At 42.2% G+C, this 17,361-nt stretch overlaps 1 protein-coding gene across 1 annotated transcript in view; it reads right to left on the bottom strand.

Annotated features, from left to right (window-relative positions):
* Nucleotides 1–17,361, bottom strand: part of ST6GAL1 (ST6 beta-galactoside alpha-2,6-sialyltransferase 1) — a 151,308-nt gene that overhangs the window by 99,860 nt on the left and 34,087 nt on the right. Inside the window, exon 2 of the mRNA XM_019958344.2 lies at nt 7,222–7,360. The gene's annotated coding sequence lies outside the window, so the exon portion shown is untranslated. The remainder of the gene's footprint in view (nt 1–7,221; nt 7,361–17,361) is intronic.

A 17,361-nucleotide genomic window follows, 5' to 3' on the forward strand; every position in this document is an offset into this window, starting at 1 on the left:
GCAGGCAGATTCTTTACTGTCAGTTGCCAAGGAAGCCCAACCTGCAGGTAGATCACATCTAACAATGTATCTTCAACAGGAAGCTTGTCAGCCTCCATCTCTGTTTGTTTCTCTTTATTGCCTTTTGCACCTAGCGCAGCTGTGGTCTCCAGCAGGCTCTCAGTAAATACTAACTGAATTAATTAATGAGATCCTTCTACAGGGAGCACAGAACTAATTCCATAAAAAATAATTACGGATCTATTACCATGAAAAATAATTTCTTGATTTTTCCAGTTGACGATGACCCAACCGATGATGGAAATGTTCTAAAAGTGGATTTTAGTGATGGTTGTGCAACCCAGTAAATTTACTACAAATCACTGAATTTATTCTTAAAGCAAGTTAATTTCATGGAATACAAATCCTATCTCAATAAAGATGGTTTTTAAAAAACCTGTGTGATGAATAACTCTACCATGGTGGCTCACTGTGTTTGGTTGAGTAATAAGTTGGCTGAGTCATGAGAACATTCAAAAACAAAGAAACAACAAAAAATGATGACCCAACCCTGTGAGGTGTGACCCTGAGCTTAGTCTCCATCCCCATGGGATCAGCAGCAGCTATAAATGAGGGATGAGTAACCTCACAAAACAGCCTGGGTTGTTGGGGTGGGGAGAGCGCTAGGATGACCGTGCATTGGGTCAGTCTATAGTCAGGACACAGCAGAAAGTGAAATGATCCTGTAGAATGTTCCACAAGGTCCTCTGCAGTAGATCAAGGCTAAGGAATAAGACTCCTAAGCCTTATTATTAGCCTTAAACAGAATCACTTTCCCAAGGAGGCATCCTCCGACCTCAGACTGGTTAACTCACCCAGCACCACAGAATTTCCTTCATAGAAATCCACAGTCCATGAGTATACACTTGGTTGTGTTATTAATCAATTCATATTTCTCTCTGTAGACCACATGCTGTATGAGGTCAAGGACTGTAGCTCTAGGGCTCACGGTGCCTAGTACAGAAGCAAGCACACCTTACATTCTTAAAGTTGACTGAATGCTGATTGAGTGAATGGACACTCATCTTTGATTAAAGTGGGACAAAGTATACAGACACCTCGTTTTCTTTCAGTGCAGTACTGCCGTGCAGCTGAGTATTCATAATTCTTAAGGGCCTCTGTAGAGGAGAAGGAACCAGCATTCTCTAGGGTAAGTCACTATACCACCCCTACTTATCCTTCCCAATCTACCCACTAGGTATGGTTACTGCCCTGTTTACAGGTAAGGAATCTGAGGCTCTGCATCTGTCAGTTCGTCATGGGAATTAAATCGGAAAAAGCACAAAGCACTTGTTATCCAGTATGATTGCTGTGTAATTCTTAGCTACCATTATTATTTTTCCCAGCACACTGAAGCCGCCTCTCCACCTATAAGTAAAAAGAAGAGACGATCCCAAGCACAGAGAGGGCCTGAGTCCGTGGCAGCCTCCCTTGGCACCTCAGACCTCCAAACACTGAGAAAACTCATCCGGAGTCAGATCCAGACGTTTCTTCATCTCAGCTGCCAGGAAGTATGTATTTTGGCACATGGGGACCAAGGAAGGAAGGAATGGAGGAGAACTTACCCCAGAGGCTAGTAAAATATCAGCACAGGTTGTTTGCTCATCTGTGGGAAAACAATAGAAAAGAAAAAAAAAAAAAAAAAACCCTCTCCTGAAAAAAACACACAAATCTATAAACTATCACTTTCCTAGAGCCACTCAGGACAATGAAGAAAGATCCTATAGCCAGGTAACTGGATCAGAAAACAAGTGAAGCCAGACTTCCAAGGCAGCTTCCAAGGAAGCCAGACTTCCAAGACAAACGGTGGGAGGGGGCTGTCAGCTTCCTTTTGCTTCTCACATTTAAAAAGTACAGGCTGGGGTCGAGATTATCACAGCCAACCCGAGAGCAGAAAGGGAAAGAGTTACACAACCAGCCACTAGAGAAACACAGATGAAGACCACAATGAGCTACCACTGCACACCTATTAGAACAACTGATATTAAAAAGAAGACACCCCCTAACTATTCTCCCATCCTGCCCTGCCACTCCCTCCCTTGGCAATCATAAGTTCATTCTCAAAGCCTGAGAGTCTCTTTCTGTTTTGTAAGTTCATTTGTATCATTTCTTTTTAGATTCCACATATAAGGGCTGTCATAAAATACTGCTCTTTCTCTGTCTGATTTACTTCATTCAGTAGGGAGTTCGGGATGGACAAGTACACACTGCTATATTTAAAATAGATAATCAACAAGGACTTACTGTATAGTACACGGAACTCTGCTCAATATTACATGGCAGCCTGGATGGGAGGGGACTTGGAGAGAGAATGCATACATGTGTATGTATGACTGAGTCCCTTTGCTGTTCACCTGAAACTGTCACATTGTTAATTGGCTATACTCCAATGTAAAATAAAAAGCTTTTTTTTTCTTAATCTTTGAAGAAATGTTTGTGTTCAAATTGATGAACTAGAGTGCTTTTTTCCAATGAAAAATAAAATAAATAAAAAAGGATGCTGCAAATGCTGATGAGGTGGAAAAGTACATCTTTCCTACATTGCCGGTGGGGACAGAAAACCATACAGTCACTCTAGAAAATAGTTAGGCAGTTCCTTAAAAAATTAAAAACACACTTGCCATACAACTCAGCAACTGCCCTCCTGAGCATTTATCCTGGAAAAATACACACACACACAAATTGGGGAGTTTCTTTTTTTTGAAAAAATAAAATTTGATGTTCATATAAAAACTTGTGCAAAACTGCTTACAGCAGTTGAATCTGTTATAGTCAAAAACTAGAAACAACCCAAATGTCCTTCAATGGGTCAATAGTGAAACTGACACATTCATACAATGGAATAACACCCATCATTAAAAAAAAAAGAGCTAACTATTGGTACTCTCAACAACCTGGAGGGACCTGAAGTACATTCTGATGAATGAAAACAAGCCAGTCTCAGAAGATTGCATATTATATGACTCTATTTACAGAACACTCTGAAAATGACAAAATTATAGGGATGAGAAAAGCGAGAAAGGGCCAACCCAGCATAACAATGAATGGGTGGCATGAGGGAGACCTCTGTGTGGAATAGTTCTGTACCTTGATTGCAGAGGTGGCTCCACTAATCTAAACATGTGAGAAAATGAGACATTGTTCCACGCACAGCTGTACCCAAACTCAGATTCCTGGTTTTGATACTGTACTATAATTGTGTAAGATGAAACCAGGGGAAGAAACTGAAGGATACACTAGACCTCTCTGTACTATCTTTGCAACTACAACTGAACCTATAATTGTTTCAAAATTAAAAGTTATAAATAAATAAAAGAGGTGCACAGCCAGTAGGAGGGCATCTGGGATTCCAGCCCACACCACATTCTTCCACTCGCCAAATCCCAGGGCTCCAATCAAATGGCTTACAATTGGGCCTGCACCATGATGTTGCACATGTCCATGCCTTTGCACATACAAATTCCTACCTACACTGCCCTTCTCCTGCCCAGCTAACGTATAATTTCCTTTAAGCCCCAATTCACATACCTTTACCTCCTGAAAGATTCCCTGACTTCGAATCCTAAGATTACTGATCTTCCTTTGTACTCCCTGAGCACAGCACTATTCAACTGAATTGTAATTGCTAATGTGTTACTGCTTCCCACCAAAAGGAAGTCACAGAATTAGAAAATATATTTGCAAAGTCTCCAATTAAAAACACTGGTCTGTAGAATATATAAAGAACTTTTACGATCCAATCACAAGAAGACAGTCCAATTTCATTTAATGAACAAAAGATCTGAATAGCTGCTGCTGCTGCTAAGTCGCTTCAGTCGTGTCCAACTCTGTGCGACCCCATAGTCGGCAGCCCACCAGGCTCCTCCGTCCCTGGGATTCTCCAGGCAAGAACACTGGAGTCTGTTGCCATTTCCTTCTCCAATGCATGAAAGTGCAAAGTGAAAGTGAAGTCGCTCAGTCGTGTCCGACTCTTCACGACCCCATGGACTGCAGCCTACCAAGCTCCTCCGTCCATGGGATTTTCCAGGCAAGAGTACTGGAGTGGGTTGCCATTGCCTTCTCCTAAGGAAAGAACTACTGATGCACAAGCACAGATAAGTATCAAAATACTTATGGTGAGTGTAAGATGAAAATATGCTGTATTATGCAATTTATGTAAAGTTCTAAAAAATGCAAACCAATTTACAGCAATAAAGCAGATTAATGGTTGTCTAGGGATGGGAGGCTGGAGAAGGCAATGCCACCCCACTCCAATACTCTTGCCTAGAAAATCTCATGGATGGAGAATCGTGGTAGGTTGCAGTCAATGGGGTCACTAAGAGTCAGACATGACTGAGCGACTTCACTTTCACTTTGCACTTTCATGCATTGGAGAAGGAAATGGCAACCCACTCCAGTGTTCTTGCCTGGAGAATCCCAGGGACGGTGGAGCCTGGTGGGCTGCCTTCTATGGGGTCGCACAGTCGGACACGACTGAAGCGACTTAGCAGCAGCAGCAGCAGGGATGGGAGGCAGGACACAGAGGGGGCAGAAGGGAAGGATTAGGTGAAGGAAGAAACGGGAGGATAATGGTTATGTTCACTGATCTGTGTGGAAAATTTCATAAGTTTATGCATATGTCAAAACTCACTAAGTTTCACGACTTAAATATATGCAGGTTTTTTTCTCTCAATTATATCTCAATAAAGTTGCATGGGAAAAACGTGATGGTTGTCATCTAATAAGCAGCTACCTTGTGGGCAGAACATTATAAAAATAATCATTAATCTGGGTTTCCCTGGTGGCTCAGTGGTAAAGAATCTGATTGCAATGCAGGAGACCCAGGTTCAATCCCTGGGTTGGGAAGATCCCCTGGAGAAGGAAATGGCAACCCCCTCCAGTCTTCTTGCCTGGGAAAACCCATGGACAGAGGAGCTTGGCGGGCTACAGTCAATGGGGTCTCAGAGGAATAGGATGTGACATAGAGACTAAGCAAGCAAAAGGAAAAAAAAAATTATAATTATTAACCTTCACTCAAGGTAGGTGTTATTCAGCCCAGTTTACAAACGAGGAAACTGAGTCAGAAAGACAAGGTAATCATGCAGCTACTGTGAAGCCTGGCTCAAACCTATATCAAGTATCTCCAAAACAGAAGCAGGGCACCTGACGCCACCATGAGCTCAATCAACGCCCTTCTCTACCCTTCCAAGTGTATATATATATACCTTAAAAGGTCCTCAGATAACATCTTCTCAGCTTGTTTCACTGACCTAGAAAGCCAAGCTCCTGATGAAGGAAGAGGACTTAACTCTAAGCGTACCAGAAGGGCTTGTCAGATACAGATGAGGGTCTGGGGGCGGGGGGAGGCAGGGCTGGCACCTGGAGGACACCCACCTGTGCCCTTGCCAGGTGCAGACAAGGCTCAGTGAGCACATGGCCTCGGGAGCAGCACCCTCTCACAACCGGTATCCCTCCCTCCCCTGGAGCACACACCTTCTCCTCAGCAACTACAACTGCTAACCACAGCTGTGGGACCAGGCTTCTTTAAAATGAAAGTGTGGGACCAGATGGCCTCTACAGTCCTTTCTATTTTTGTAATTTTCCAAACTACAGTTCTACACAGTACCCTGGTGCCCTGCCTTCTCCCCATCCCCTCTTGCAGGCTACTTAAAGGAGGTGACGAAAAGGAGCCAGAAGGTTCAGAAAGCGAGGGAGACGGCAGAGGTTGGGGTTCCATTATGCTAATTTAATTAGTTCTAATCTGCTGACAGCAGGGCCTGGAAGAAAGAGCCTTTGTTTAAGTTTCACATTCGGCAGGAAGTGCCCCTGCTCCTCTCTAACCCCAATGCCCCCTCCTCCCCGCATCAGAGCCTGTGAGTCTAAAGCTCTGATTTCAACCCTGGCTCTCAGGTCCAGCAGCGCCCGGGCTTCCTTTTCACACTTCTCTTGATTTCTTGATTTTTCCAGGAAGGAAATTTGCCCCAGATGTTGGTCCATAAATGGAGAGCTTTCATCAGCCCGGATGAAAGGGTGTTAGTAATTCACAGATTTCCCCAGAAGCAAGAGCCAAAAGGAGAAGTTCCAGCCAGTTTGTCTCCATCAATAAACCAAAGGCTTACCAATCAATTAAAGCCCCTCCCCTCCACGGGCAGGAAAATTTACAACATGCAAAACATTTCATTTTCACTCTTATGGGACTCACTTTATGGGATAGTAAGAACAGAAACTCAGTCATTTATTCAATTAATGATTATGAAGCACTTAGAGTTCACAGGGGAGGAAGCGGAGGGATACACAAGTGAAGTGACCTGTCCTGTGCCTCCCAGCGTGGGGGGCAGGAGTGGGGGCGGGGGAGGTCCATCAGAATCTCCAAAGCAAAACGTCCCTCGTTTGCAGCCTTGGCTAATTTCAGTGGTGTCAGTTTTCCCACTGTAGCCAATTTCAAGTCGCCAATTTTTAACAACCAATTTGCAAAATTCCGGAATATTTAAAATCAGCTCAGGATAGCCTCCAGAGGGGAGGTGAGTTCTCCTAGCTTTTGAGTATTCCCTCCGCCTCCCCCCTCTGCCTCCACGCAGGAAGAGCCAACATGCCCTGGAGGCCTAAAGAGTAATTTTAATGGAAACTACCTGAAGCTCTGTTAGGGTTTCAGGCGTGTTTTCTTTTCTTCCGTGTCTTCTTTTCTTCCTCGTCATTATTTCTCCATTTTACTTTTATAATCAGAACATATCTAAGTAATTTAAGTAATTTTTTAGGAAGCTTAGTGGACTATTTTGCAATAACCTCTCCAGGTAATTTCTGTCACTATATTCCTTGGGGGGTGGGGGTGAGGTAGTGTTTCCTAAAAACTCAACTTCCCCAGCAGAACAGAGCTGGTGCACCAATGTTAAGCATTCCCTGAGCTTGGTGCAGTCTTATCTGAAGGATAAATTCATTCCCTTGGGAGTTCAAATTTCACCCGCAATTGAGAAAACACAACTTTCTGTTAAGAGTCCAGAAGACCTGCCCTAAAAAATCAAAACCTCTTAGGCCACCAAATGACCTTGCCCCTGGTTGGGCTGAAATAGAAGCTGATGGTTTGAACCAGAAACAAGTGGCCTTTATCTCCTGCTCTTGAGAGGATGAAGTGTCCAACACCCCATCCAGCACCCCAGGAGGCATTTTACCTTCTTGGTCCCCAGGCTAGGATTTGAGGGCTCTTACCTCAGCGATAGGACACAGGCCTTGCCCCAGGGCTTGGGCAGGCTCACGTGGGCCAGTTCATTTCAGCTGCAGTCTACAACTTCACTGCTTCTCCCTGGGCTGCTCTCTGCAGATCTCAGCACAATTCACTCGACACTGCCTGCAGGAAGGGGAAAAAAAAAAAAGCAAAGTGAAGTTATCGGCTAAGCATCAGAGGCACACATGTTAATACACACAGGAGGAAAAACACCCTTGCTCCTCCCATCCGTGGTCACTCCGGCCACTTCAGAGCCCCTTCCAGAACTCCAGCCTCCTTCCCAGGGTTCAACTTGGCCATCTGTTCACCCAGACCTACCCCTTCTGGAGCTGAGCAATTTCAGAGTGAGCTGCAGATTAAGCAAAGCAAACTCTTCTACAATCACTTAATCCTCATGCTACTTGCTATTATTGGTAAGAAAAGCAAGAGTAAGAAAGCATTAGTTCTGGCCCTGAGTCTAATGTTTAGCTAAGGTTTGTGGACAACCGATTTCCATCAACAAATACATCCAATTGGCTCACAGTCTCCCTCTGACCTATAGTAAATTCTTTATAATGTTACAAATGTGAATTCAATTCCTAAACTTATTGGGGAACATTTTTAACTGAATCTAAAGTTTCATCCTGTATGTTATTATTGTGTCTGGGTGGCTAGTGTTTGTTTTTAAAGTAATTGTTGTTTTTCTTTTTTTTTTTTTCATTGAGTGATAGTTTTGTTTTATTTTTTTTTAATTTTATTTTATTTTTAAATTTTACATAATTGTATTAGTTTTGCCAAATATCAAAATGAATCCGCCACAGGTATACATGTGTTCCCCATCCTGAACCCTCCTCCCTCCTCCCTCCCCATACTTTGTTTTTCTTAGTGCCAAAGAAATGTATGTTTAATCTTGAAATTTTAGAAAATGTAGCTGTCAAAAGGAGGGAAAAAAGTTACCCTCTCTTGTCCAGCCAAGATAACTATAGATAACACACCCTTCCTGGTTTTATTTTGTTATCTGGACTTCTTACAAAGATCCAATAAAGTCATGGTTTAATAATCATATTAAAAGTATATGCCTCTGAACCCAAAAGCTGAACAATTAAGTCATCTTCAACTTTTTTTTTTTTCAAATTACAGATTTGTTGTTGCTGTTCAGTCGCTCAGTCATGTCCAACTCTTTGTGACACCATGGACTGCAGCACACCAGGCTTTCCTGTCCTTCACCAACTCCCAGAGTATGCTCAAACTCATATTTATTGAGTCAGTGATGCCATTCAACCACTTCATCCTCTATCGTCCCCTTCTCCTCCTGCCTTCAATCTTTCCCAGCATCAGGGTCTTTTCCAATGAGTCAGCTCTTCACATTAGGTAGCCAAAGTATTGGAGTTGCAGCATCAGTCCTGCCAATGAATATTCAGGGTTGATTTCCTTTAGGATTAACTGGTTTGATCTCCTTGCAGTCCAAGGGACTCTCAAGAGTCTTCTTCAACACCACAACTCAAAAGCATCAATTCTTCAGCATTCATCCTTCTTTATGGTCCAACTCTTACATCCATACATGAGCACTGGAAAAACCATAGCTTTGACTATATGGACCTTTGTCAGCAAAGTAATGTCTCTGCTTTTTAATACACTGTCTAGTTTTGTCATAGCTTTTCTTCCAAGGAGCAAGCGTCTTTTAATTTCATGGCTGCAGTCACCATCTGCAGTGATTTTGAAGCCCAGGAAAATAAAGTCTGTCACTGTTTCCATTGTTTCCCATCTATTTGCCATGAAGTGATGGGACCAGATGCCATGATCCTCATTTTTTTAATTTTTTGACTTTTAAGCCACCTTTTTCAGTCTCCTCTTTCACCTTCACCAACAGGCTCTTTAGTTCTCTTCCCTTTCAGCCATAAGGGTGGTGGTATCTGCATATCTGAGGTTATTGATATTTCTCCTTACAATCTTGTTTCCAGCTTGTGCTTCATCCAGTCCAGCATTTCACATGATGTACTCGGCATAGAAGTTAAATAAGCAGGGTGACAATATACAGCTTTGACATACTCCTTTCCCAATTTTGAACCAGTCTGTTGTTCCATGTCAAGTTCTAACTGTTGCTTCTTGATCTGCATATAGATTTCTCAGGAGGCACGTAGGTGGGCTGGTATTCCCATCTCCTTAAAACTATGGGGGAAATCCATAGTTATTTCCTTAAGACACAGTCTTAAGAAGTCAAATTGCAGAGTCAAAGAGTTTCCAAATTTCTCGGGCTTTTGAACAGTCTTGGCAGGCTCTCTGCAGAACTATCATACCACACAAACTCCCAGGAGTGGAGAACTCTGCCCATTCCTCTAACACTCCTCTCCTACCCCAGCCCCTCCCTCACCCACACCCTTGCTCACCACATGTAACATTTCTAGTGGAAACAAGTGTAGAGTTTGGGGCACCCAGGTTTTTCATATTTCATACTCATACTCAGCTTGCTGCTGCTGCTGCTAAGTCGCTTCAGTTGTGTCCAACTCTGTGCGACCCCATAGACGGCAGCCCACCAGGCTCCCCCGTCCCTGGGACTCTTCAGGCAAGAACACTGGAGTGGGTTACCATTTCCTTCTCCAATGCATGAAAGTGAAAAGTGAAAGTGAAGTCCTCAGTCGTGTCTGACTCCTAGCGACCCCATGGACTGCAGCCCACCAGGCTCCTCCATCCATGGGATTTTCCAGGCAAGAGTTCTGGAGTGGGGTGCCATTGCCTTCTCCGCACACTCAGCTTAGGCCAAGGCTTAAACAAGAACCAGGATGAGAAAATGAGTTCCCCTAATCAAGCTTTGGGGAGGGGGGATGCATGAGTAAGAATTGGTACAGAGGGAAAAAGTGAAAAATCCAATGAAGAGAGGAATGGTGTTACACAAGGATATTGTCCAGAAGAAAGAGACCCTGAGATGCTAAGAGAAATAAGAGGAAGCACAGATGGAAGCACAGATGCTGGGAACTGACATCAGATGAAACTGAAGTTGAAGTGAGCCATTTGAGGGGTGCAAATGTCAAAATCTCACAAAGATTCATGGCAGAACAGAGCAAACAACAAAGGAATCAAGCGAGATAGAAAAACAAAAAATCATTTGTGGCACCTGTGCACTTTGCTGCTGTCTGTAATTAATACCAACAAAACAACCAAGAGCCAGAGTCACTGTGGGGAAAGTGAACCAGGCCAGGAAGAATTACTGCCTGCAAACACAGCTGAGCTTGTGGCTATCTGGGAGACTGCCAATAAGGAACCTCCTCCAGGAAACAGGAGCAAAGTGCCCCCAGGGCCAGAGAACAATGAAACTGCTTACCTGCCTGCCTCATTTACATGAAGGAGGCCCCTACTCTCCATCTCTCTCTGGCCAGCCTCTCATAACTTGTCTTTTGCTCTAGACCAAACCTTCAGTGATAAATGGTTAATACACCTTGTAATCTGTCTGAAGAGACTGAATGGATTTCTGTGTCCCCGTGACCCAGGCAAAGACCAACCCTGCTGTCTTTCCTCCCCGTGCACCGTGCACTCTGGCCACAGTATTCTGCAGACTAGTGAGGAAATGTGAGGTCCCTTTATTGTTTTCTAAATCCTTTGGAAGATGGCTTGCAGACCTCCCATATTACTCAAATAGGCAAGTCATTCTATCTGCCTACCCTACTGCTACCCGCTTACAATACTTGGGCCTCTGCTTATGGACAAAGGATAGAACTTTGATTTTAAAGCAACTCACTATACTATGGAGCAAAGATAAGTCTCTTCGACAAGCGGCACTGGGAATGTTGGACAGCCATATTGATATAAATCAATGAAGTTAGACACACCCTCACACCATACATAAAAATAAACTCAAAATGGCTTAAAGACTTAAATGCAAGACATGACACCATAAAACTCCTAGAAGAGAACACAGGCAAAACAGTCTCTGATATACATAGTACCAGTGTTTTCTGAGGTCGGTCTTCCTAAGCAATAGAAAAAAAAAAAGCAAAGATAAACATATGGGACCTAATCAAACTTATATACTTTTGTACAGCAAAGAAAACCATAAATGAAAGGAAAAAACCACCTTCAGACTGGGAGAAAATATTTGCTAATGATGTAACCAACAAGGGCTTAATTTCCAAAATATACTAACAGTTCATACAACTCAATAATAAAACAAACAAATAAAAAAAAAACACACAACCCAGTTGAAAAGGCAGAAGACCTAAATAGACATTTCTGTAAAGAAGACATACAGGTGGCCAATGGGCACATGAAAAGATGTTCAACATTGCTAATTATTAGAGAAATGCAACTCAAAACTACAATGAGGTGTCACCTCACACCAGTCAAAATGGCCATCATCAGAAAGTCTGCAAATAATGAATGCTGGAGAGGCTGTGGAGAAAAGGGAGCCCTCCTACACTGTGGGTGGGTGGGAATGTTACTGAGTCCAAGCTCATGCTGCTCACCACAGGACAGGCCGATCAATCAAGAGATGAGTTGTTGTGGCAAAGAATAACAACTTCATTCAGAAAGCCAGCAGACAGAGAAGATGGTAGACTCATGTCCCAAAGAACCATCTTGCCTGAGTTAGAATTTAGGCTTCTTTTACACTAAAAGGGGAGAGAGTAAAGTCAATCATTTCCTGGTCACTTCTGGATCCCAGTCAGCCTCCAGAGGGAATGTGTTCTTTTCTTCCTTCCTGAAGTCATTCACAGATGGGCCTTGTCAGAATATTTCCTATGAGCTAGACAAAAGTATTTTAGCCTAAGACTCATTATCTGGGAGGCAAGTTTCCCTGAGATGAGCCATTATGCATAATTTAAGCTTATAGGCAACATCCCTTTAATAACTAACTTATATTAGAATACAAAGGTTCTTCCCTGTTACAGGAATGTAAACTGGTGGAGCCACTATGGAAAGCAGTATGAAGGTTCCTTGAAAAACTAAAAGTAGATTTACCATATAATCCAGCAATCCCATTCCTAGTCATATATCTAATTTGAAAAAATATATGCACCCCAGTGTTCAAAACAACACTATGTTAGTCAGCCATCAAAAAGAATGAAATAATGCCATCTGTAGCAACATGGATAGATCCAGAGGTTATCATACCAAGTAAAGTAAGTCAGAGAAAGACAAATATCACATAATATCACTTATATGTGGAATTTAAAAACATGATACAAATGAACTTATTTACAAAATAGAAAAAGACTCACAGACACAAAGGCAAACTTATTGTTAACAAAGAGGAAAAAGGTGTAAGGGAGGGAGGGATAAATTAGGAGTTAGGGATTGGCAGACAAATTACTATAAATAAAATGGATAGATAACAAGGTCCTACTGTGTAGCATAGAAGACTATATTCAGTATCCTCTAAGAAACCATAATGGAAAAGAATATGAAAAAGGAAAAAATATATATATATATGAATCACTTTGCAATACACCAGAAACAACACAAAATCGTAAATCAACTATACGCCAATATAAATTAATTAATTAATAAACAAAAGCAACTCTCCCATAAATAAGGGAGTTGGATCAGTCAGATGCTTTCAACATTGCAACTATGAAAAAAAAGACCACAGTCAGTTGGCAGTAGACTCAGAGCTTAAAGGAAAGGTAGTGAGCACAAGATGAGAAGCAAATGCCACACGTGAGATCAGGTGACAGGCCGGTGGGGCCCTGCAGAGGGAAAGGAAGCTGGTCAACAAAGAGAACAGGGCAGAGGCCCGCAGAGAGACAGACAGGAAACCCTGCATCCCCAGAGAAGGTAGATGCTTGGAAACTTTCTAGTGGCTGCAAGGCTCGTCTGTACTTTGTATGTTCCTTCCTGTAATCCCTTCAATGGACCCCTGAAAAGCTCGGTTTAGACCAGCCCTAGGGATCCCAGCTGCCTCTGACCCACTACAGCCCTACAGGGCTGTGAGACGGGAGGGCCTCAGTTGTGTGATAGGGCTGTAGCCATCCACTGCAGCTGCTCGGAAGCGTTTGTGTTTTTTTTTTTTTTTTTTTTCCACTTCCTTTTTTTCACTTCCTTCCAAACACTGTGACTGGGCCTTTGACAGATGAGGCAATGGGAAAGAACAGTTCTGGATTGCAAGTGTACTTTGCAGAAACATAAGAAATAAATAACAGAGCTTGTTATTTAAAACCAACAATAGAGACTTCGGGTTTTTCTTTATAAGAATTTTCTATTAAGTGGCTTAAACCAACTCTTCCTATCACCCTATGGGGATCATACATTCAGCTGGTCCCAGGGTCTCCTTGCAGCCCCCTTGTCCCTGAGCCCCCTATATACTTATGCACTTCCTTGTAGTTTCAGTACAGTGCCCATTTAAAGCAGGACACCCCTGTGATCTGCATCTTCTGCTCCGGGAACCCCCTCCCACCCCACAAGGATCATTGGCTTGACATCAAGACGTAGTTTCACTTCTCTCCCCGAGCCAACCCACCTCCTTCCTCTTCCTCAGGGTCTATTCTCCACATGATCTCTTTCTGCTATCATTCCTGCCCGCCCCGGCCCTATACCTTACAGCCTCTGGCAACTAATCCCCCTCCTCCTCTGTGCAAAGTCAGACACAGAAGCACTCAAACCAAACTCTAACAAAGAGACCAAATGAGAGTCTGCCTAGACCTCATGAACTCCCACATGCTCCCAGTAAGTGTGAGGCAAATGTAACTCGCACTGTGTGAGGCCCTGACTCCAGACCAACTCCAGGATTTAAAGATCCCACCCAGAACTAAAGAAGTTCATAAAATGAGCCAAGAATACAGCCTAAGAAATTCACAGCCCAGCATACCCGCAGGTGAGCCTACTCCTGGCAAGACATTAGTAAAGAGCTCAGTTTTGAGTCAGAGAATGAGACAGCTAGAGTTAGAGCCCTGATCCCAGGTCCCTGGCTTAAATGAACAATCACCACAAGGCACACAGGAGCCTTGGGGTAAAAGATAATCCTATTAACCCTGGATCCATTATTCCACATTATCTGGGATGGGAGCAATTGTTCTGTGTTTAGACTTGGAAGCTCAGCAAGCTAAGCACTTTATCGATCCTTAGGCCTAAAACATTCCAGGATCTGGGTCTCCACAAGTTTGCTGAACCCTGCAGTCTAATCAAAAGACACTACACTCAAAAAAATACAGTAAGAACTTTTGCTACAATCAGCAAACTTCATGGATTATTTGCACCACCACCCCCCAAATTCCCCCCTCCCAGAGCTCTTGCCCCTACTGAATGGTTCATCTGTGGGGCCTGGCCCCTACATTATGGGGTGCCCGCCCTAGACTAAGGGTTATCCAGTGTACCTCTTCTTTTGTTTAAATATATCAGTAATGACTACGTACCAGACACTTTATGTAGTAAATTATTTATTTATTCCTCACACCCTCCTATGAGACAAGGAATGTTTTCTCTATTTTCAAATGAGGAATCAGAGCTTAAGGATCTAGCCCAGGCAAAAGCTGGTGAGTGACTAGACCAGAATTCCATACACTAGCCTGCCTTCCTCTCCAGCGTTTGGGGAGAGCTAGGCCAAGCTCTTTCAGTAAAAGAGCTGAAATTAAAATTGAGTTGAGCACAGCGTATACAGGTTCCGACAAAAAGAAAATGGAGTAAAAAGTGATTTTCCAAGAACCAGAAAAGGGAAGTTCTTTTGCTACCGCCATATGCACACTATCCAAAGCAGGGTGCTCCTGCTCAGAACTTGGACTGTGTTGTTACCATGTTCTCTGCAGCGGTCACTCCATTTTTACCCTGCTTATTTCAGGTGCCAATCTGGATACATGATGAGACGCTAAGCCCTCCAAATACATGATTTCAGGCCTTGCCCCACTCCTCCACACCCCTAATTTCTGCTGCTCAAATGCAATGACTCTCAACCCTTTTATTTACTTTTGGTTATATCCATCTATCTAAATAGCCTGCTTATATGGGTGTATTTTTTTTTCCAGTGTTAAATATTCTCCACTGACTTCCTACTACAGAAAATGAGGATTTAGCTCTTTTTTTAACCACATCCTACAGACCTCTTCTCCTTCCCACATTCTCCTAAAAGCTTTATGCCATTTTTTTTTTAATTAAGTCAACACTAGAAGCTTCATCGTTATGACCAGATAAATGATTGTTCACAGCTGAGCCATGGAGCCATGTTATGATTAATCCACTTTGTGTACATTTCTTAGTTGTCATTTCTGGAGGCCACTATTGTCTTTTCTGTTAATTTGCTGAATTTTCTAGATAGCTATCACTAATTTAGGCCTCAACTTTTCAACAATTCTTTTTTTGTTGTTTTCAGTTTCTTGGAGCTCTCCCCTCTGGAAACTTCTGTTCTCCTACTCCAACCTGAGCTGGCTGCTCTTGGAGCTGAAAGGAAGAATTCATTTATTTCCGTCTTAATTTACTCTCTAAATGTGAAGGAACATATCCATAATTGCTTCCTTCAGAAAGGGAAGTAAAATAATTGAGACTTCTCATACATGAAAATGCCATTGTCCCACCCTTACATTTGATTAATAATTTGTCTCAGTATAAATCCTCAGTTGGAAACAAATTATCTCAGAATTTTAAAGGTGTGGCTTCATTCTGTTCTGGCTTCTAGCATAGACTAAGATTCTTATCTTAGATCTTGTATATAATCTTATATATAATTCTTATCTTAAATCTTATATATAATCAGTTTGAGGTTGGTTTTGTTTTTGTTTTCCTGTGCCAACAGGCTTTTCTTCTTTCCCCTATCCCCCCAAGAATGATATGCTTTGGTATCTGTCCTTTCTCATTCTTAACTCTGGATACTCAAATGAGTTTTTAAATCAAGAAGCCATGTCCTTCAGTTCTGGGAATTTTTTTTTCCCATTGTTTCTTTGATGACTCTTCCCTTCTATTAGCTCTATTCTCTTTTTGTATAAGTCCTACTATTCAGATGTTGAACTTCTTAGAATGATCCTTTATTATTTTTCACTTCACAGCCTTTTTTTTTTTTACTTCTTACAAGGTTTCTTCAACTTTATATTCCAAACCCTCTCTCAATTCATTTATTTCTGCTATCATACTTTTAATTTCCAAGAGTTCCTTCTTATTCCCTGAATACTCATGTTTTTTTTTAGTCTTTATTTTTATTAATGGGATAGTGAACGGTTATTGCTGAACCACACAAAGATGCTGGGATTCTTGGCCTCTGGAGGAGAAGAATTCAATCCGGGGCCAGAGACGAGGCTTGATCACTCAGAACTTTTGCGTAATAAAGTTTTATTAAAGTATAAAGGAGATAGAGAAAGCTTCTGACATAGGCATCAGAAGGGGACAGAAAGAGTACCCACTTGCTAGTGTTAGCAATGGAGTTATACACTCTCCAGTGAATCCAAAGAATGTCTGGAGGTTGTAATGACCTCACCAGACTTACTCCCATAATTTACATTTTAAGATAACAGAATTAGCCAAAAGGTTTAATCCAGAGACTGTTCTCAGGCAGGATAAATTACTGTTATATAATCCTTGTAAAGGTCAGACCTACTCCCATAATTTGATTATATTATATTTGATTATATTATACTCAGATTGATTATATTCTTTGCAGCCAAAGATGGAGAAGCTCTATACAGTCAGCAAAAACAAGACCAGGAGCTGACTGTGGCTCAGATCATGATCTCCTTATTGCCAAATTCAAACTTAAATTGAAGAAAGTAGGGAAAACCACTAGACCATTCAGGTATGACCTAAATCAAATCCCTTATGATTATACAGTGGAAGTGAGAAATAGATTTAAGGGACTAGATCTGATAGATAGAGTGCCTGATGAACCATAGACGGAGGTTCATGACATTGTACAGGAGACAGGGATCAAGACCATACCCATGGAAAAGAAATGCAAAAAAGTAAAATGGCTGTCTGGGGAGGCCTTACAAATAGCTGTGAAAAGAAGAGAAGCGAAAAGCAAAGGAGAAAAGGAAAGATATAAGCGTCTGAATGCAGAGTTCCAAAGCATAGCAAGAAGAGATAAGAAAGCCTTCCTCAGCGATCAATGCAAAGAAATAGAGGAAAACAACAGAATGGGAAAGTATAGAGATCTCTTCAAGAAAATTAGAGATACCAAGGGAACATTTCATGCAAAGATGGGCTCGATAAAGGACAGAAATGGTATGGACCTAACAGAA

Source organism: Bos indicus, chromosome 1 (genome assembly GCF_029378745.1).
Source record: "Bos indicus isolate NIAB-ARS_2022 breed Sahiwal x Tharparkar chromosome 1, NIAB-ARS_B.indTharparkar_mat_pri_1.0, whole genome shotgun sequence".
Lineage (NCBI taxonomy): Eukaryota > Metazoa > Chordata > Mammalia > Artiodactyla > Bovidae > Bos > Bos indicus.